Source organism: Spermophilus citellus, assembly GCF_964194105.1.
Source record: "Spermophilus citellus genome assembly, chromosome: 9".
In the NCBI taxonomy this organism is placed as follows: Eukaryota; Metazoa; Chordata; class Mammalia; order Rodentia; family Sciuridae; genus Spermophilus; species Spermophilus citellus.
The window spans coordinates 88,904,133-88,909,546 of NC_138191.1; the positions used below are offsets into that span (position 1 = coordinate 88,904,133).

The following is a 5,414-nucleotide window of genomic DNA, read 5'->3' on the forward strand; positions in this document are numbered from 1 at the left end:
AGAAACAAACAAACAACAACAAAAAAAAAACACAATACATTTTGAGCCATGCTTGTTGGTAAATACCTGTAAATCCCAGTAACTCCAGAGGCTTAGGCAGGAGGATCCCCAGAGAGGCCAGTCTCAGCAACTGAGTGAGACCCTAAGCAATTTAGCAACACACTGTCCCGAATTCTTTTTTAAAAGGGCTGGGGAAATGCTTCAGGGCTTAAGTGCCTCGGGGTTCAATCAATCCCCAGTACCACAAAATAAGTAAATAATTAAATCCCCCCAATAGCAGAAGAAAGAGTGCAATAGTGCAATATCAGAAGTTAATGATTAAGAAACTATGAAAATTTAATTTGTAAATATAGAATGTGCATCACTGAACAAGGTGAGGATTGATAATAGCCTAAGAAAGAAAAGGGGAAGAAGGAAAAGGAGAGAGCAAAAACACAAAATTAGAAATAATAAAGGGAACAGCTGGCCAGCAAGCAGGCTCTGCGCATTTCTTCCCTCAGGCCTGCGCTGGCGGCGGGGAGGCAGCGTGCGGGCCGCAGCCCGCCCATGGAGGCTTTTCCCTGGGCGCCCTGCTCGCCCCGCCGCGGCCGCGCCCCCGCGCCCTTCAGCTCGTGGAACTACTACCTGGGGCTCGCTATGCTCATCACCAAGGCGGACTGTGAACCACGCTAGGGCTGCGCCCGTGGTGGCGGCTCCCCGCCCTCTTCGTCTCCTTGTCCTGTTGCTCCCCCCACCCCCACACGGGGGCCGGGCCCTGGGCGCTGGGCTGCCGGACTACGACGACGACAGCGATCAGCTGAGTCCCAGAGCCGCTTCCTGGGGGGCGCGCTGGAGCTATGCGCAGGCCCCTCGGAAAATGGTCTCCTGGAGGAGCGCTTCGCCGAGCTGAGCCTGTTCGCAGGTCGCGCAGCCGCGGTGCTGCTGGGCTGTGCGCCCGCCGCCACCACCACCCCCGAGTTGATGCCGCGAGAGGAATGGGCCCCAGCGTGGGCGGCCGAGCCCGGACTGCAAGCTACCTCGGGGACGATGGTCGCTGCCCAGCTGCTCAAACCCGAGCTGCAGGTGTGCATGTTCTGCCTGAACAACAAGGAGGCGGTGGTTCTCTACACCCCCCAAATTCGGAAGGGCCCCGACGGGAGAGTGTTGTGCCCGGTGCTGCATCGCTACACGTGCCCCCTGAGCGGCGCCAGCGGCGACAACGCGCACACCATCAAGTACTGTCCGCTCTCCAAAGTGCCAGCCTGCCTGCCGCGCGTCCGCCGCCGCGCGGCGCTAGGGACAGCCTGCCTGGCGAGAAGCTGCGCTGAGGGCCCGGCGTCCAGTCTGCGGGCTCCTGACGCTACCGCATTCGCTGCCTGCCCTCCATTTTGTTCTGTGAAGGATCTTTCCCTGTGTATTGGGGAGATGCCCAGCTGTCAGGACTGGCTCAACCTGGAACATCGTGAGGTCAGCTGTGCGGAGAACTGTCAAGCAGATTGAGACTAGACACTGATTTTTTTTTTTTTTTTTTTGAGTGGGATGGATGAGGGGGACTGTGTCTCTAGTTTCTAGTTTGCACACATCCAGAACTGCGAGGAAGGCTGGGTGTGTATTTCACTAACTGAATATGGCAGCCAAGAGACGCTGTTTATTTACTGTATACGTCGACCTATTTTAGATGCGCGTTGGTATGAAATTATCTCTAATCTTGGGTGTTTCGTTTTATGAATGGAGGCACTTTACTAGGTCTAGTATATTTTTTTTAATAGCCTCTGAACTGAGCTTAAAACTGACGATTTTATAGAATGTCAGCAAAATGACTATTTTATTGTTTGATGCACTATTTTAGTTGTCCTTAGTTATATTCTAATTTCCAGGTGAAGCAATTATAAGCATTATAAGAAGTGAAATTTAATTCTTTTCAGTATTAATTTGGGTGGGTATTCCCTCCTTGTGGCTTGTTTCCATCCTAACTGGAGGTGTAAAATGCAGTCTGTAGCAGGTAGAATACAGCTCCTTTTATGTACCAGATCTTTTATAACTGAACTAGCAACTAGCCTTTTTCACCTTTAAAAACTGTGCCAAGTCATAATCATATTTTTTTAAATTTTATTTCTTTTATTGGTTGTTCACAACATTACAAAGCTCTTGATATATCATATTTCCTCCTTTATGTCTTCTGTAACCCATTGATCATTCAGTAACATATTGTTCATTTTCCATGTGATGTAGGATTTTTCCTTCCTTCTTTTATCATTGATTTCCAGTTTCATTCCATTATGATCAGATAAAATGCATGGTATTATCTCCACCCCTTTATATTTACTGAGGGTTGCCCTATGGCATAATTTATGGTCTATTTTTGAGAAGGATCCATGTGCTGCTGAGAAAAAAGTATATCCATTTGATGATGGTTGATATATTCTATATATGTCAGTTAAGTCTAGGTTGTTGATTGTGATATTGAATTCTATAGTTTCTTTATTCAAATTTGTTTGGAGGATCTGTCCAATGGTGAGAGAGGTGTGTTGAAGTCACCCATAATTATTGTGTTATGGTCTATTTGATTCTTGAACTTGAGGAGAATTTGTTTTATGAATGTCGCAGCACCATTATTTGGTGCATAAATATTGATAATTGTTATGTCTTGTTGGTGAATGGTTCCTTTTAACAGTATATAATGTCCTTCTTTATCCCTTTTGATTAACTTAGTCTTGAAGTCGATTTTATTCAATATGAGGATGGCCACCCCTGCTTGCTTACGAGGACCGTGTGCGTGGTATATTTTTTCCCATCCTTTCACCTTCAGCCTGTGTATGTCTTTTCCAATCAGATGTGTCTCCTAGAGGCAGCATATTGTTGGATTTGTTTTTTTAATCCAAGATACCAGCCTATGTCGTTTTATTGGAGAGTTTAAGCCATTAACATTTAGAGTTACTATTGATGTATGGTTTGTACTTCCATCCATGTTTGATTATTTATCCTTTTTTTAAAAAAAATTTAGTTTGTTTCTCCATGATTATCTTTCCCCTCGACCTCTGTCTTTACCGAGGCACTTCCCACTGATGGTTTTGGTTATTGTTTTTCATTTCTTCCTCGTGTAGTGTTTTGCTCAAAATGCTTTGCAATGCTGGTTTTCTGGCTGCAAATTCTTTTAACTTTTTTTATCACGAAAGATTTTTATTTCGTTGTCATACCTGAAGCTTAATTTTGCTGGATACAGAATTCTTGGTTGGCATCCATTGTCTTTCAGTGTTTGAAATACATTGTTCCATGACCTTCTTGCTTTCAGTGTCTGTGATAAAAAATCCGTTGTTAACCTTATTGGTTTACCCCGGAATGTAATCTGTCTCCTTTCTCTTGTAGCTTTTAATATTTTCTCTTTGTTCTGTATATTGGATATCTTCATAACAATGTGTCTTGGAGTTGGTCTACTGTGATTTTGTGTGCTCGGTGTCCTGTATGCATCTTCAATTTGTATATCTGTTTCCTTTTTTATTTCTGGAAAGTTTTCTGTAATTATTTCATTCAGCAGGTTACTCATTCCCTTGGTTTGAAACTCTGTACCTTCTTCTATCCCGATGACTTGTAAGTTTGGTTTTTTTATGTTATCCCATAACTCTTGGATGTTTTTCTCGTGATTCTTTTACCAGCCTTTCTGAGTTGGCTAGACTCTTTTCAAAATGATATATTTTGTCTTCATTATCTGACGTTCTGGCTTCTACTTGCTCCACTCTGTTAGTGATACTCTCAATTGAGTTTTTAATTTGGTTTATCGTTTCCTTCATTTCTAGAATTATTGTTTGATTATTTTTATAATCTCTATCTCCTGATAAAGATGCTTAACTTCTTCTTTTATCTGTTTATGTAATTCATTCTCAATGTGTTCTTTCGCTGCTTGAATTTGCTGTCTTGTATCCTCTTTAAGGTTCCATTCCATCTGTCTAAGGTGTTCCTTGAGGTCTTTATATGACCATTTTTCTGATGACTCTAGGTCCTCCTGAATATTTAGGCTGTCCTGCATTGTTTGTATTCCTTTTCTTCCTTGCTTTTTGAAGCTGCTCATGTTATTTCTTGTTCTGTTTGACTGCTGAGTTACTGTTTACTCCTATAAATTTATTTGATGCTTGGGAGGAAAGGTATTAGAAGGGAAGGGAAGAAGTCACTGTAGCCACAGGTTTCAATGAAGTTATCTCCTCCGCCGCAGTCTGATGACAAGTCATAATCATATTATGTATACACTTGGAGATGGTGCTGAAAATAAAAAAAATTTAAAAAGACAATACACTCAAAAAAAAGAAATAATAAAGGGAAACTTGCTCCAATGTAGAGAAATATAAATACACTTGATACTGTTACAAATTACTTTAATAAATTTGAAACCCACGCATGGATGATCTTCAGTAAGTATGTATTCAATAAGCAATTCAGTAAGTAAGTATTCAATGATCTTCAGTAAGTAAGTATTCAATAAGCAATTGTATTAGATTAGAAAAAGATACAAAGCATAAAGAATAAGAAAGAAAATTTTAGAATTCTCCTCAAAAACTCTAGACTGATGTAATTCTACATGCAACTCTTTAAATAGTCAAGAATAGATATTATGTGCATTTTAAACTATTCAAAACAATACAGCAATAAAGGAACCATCTTAATATACTTTACAAAATCAACATGCCATTCATCTGGGAACCTAGTAAAGAAAACTACAGACCAATTTTACTTGTAATTAGATATGAAAACATTTTAAAATAAAAAAAGTTGAGCATGGGGCACTCACATCTCACCTGCACACACACAGCTGCCTTCCCACCTCGGGCTCCCCTGGGCTCTCTTCAGTGCGTCCTCTCTTCCTCTTCTATCTAAGGACTCTAATCACATCATGAGGGTCCACACTCATGACCTGATCTAAACCTAATTACCTCCCAAACCCAGCCTCCAAATATGACCATATTACAGCTTCAACACATGAATTTTGACTAAACACATTCTGTTCTCAACAACATATTATTAAATAATAAAATATTTTAAATGATAAATTATCCTTAAGAATTCCAAAAGGCCATCTCTAGTGAGTGTGATACCATTGATGATCAACAGTTGGCAGTGTCGAGCCCATAGGAAATAATTCTCTAAATCCAAGGAAGGATGAGTTTAATGCTAAAGTGCAGCATTTCTGATAATAACAGGTGTAAGATAATGCCTGACATTACAAATATTATTGAACACTGTTCTAGAAGTTCTTGCCAAGGCACTCTTGGCAAGGAATGAATGAAAATTATACTTATAATTTTAATTAGTAGTTAGAGCTCAGCCTGAGCAAATCAGGGAGAACTTCTCCCAGAATAAAAAGGGCTGGAGATGTAGCTCAGGGCTAGAATGCCCCTGGCTTCACTCCTTGCCTTGACTTAATTTTGAAATTTGCTTTAATTGTC

General features: G+C 41.1%; 1 pseudogene across 1 annotated transcript; it reads left to right on the forward strand.

The window, feature by feature from the left end:
- The first annotated feature begins 546 nt into the window (after positions 1–546).
- Positions 547–1,307, forward strand: LOC308656794 (nanos homolog 1-like; annotated as a pseudogene). Its single transcript has one exon. The product of its transcript is annotated as a nanos homolog 1-like (transcript).
- Positions 1,308–5,414: the final 4,107 nt, after the last annotated feature.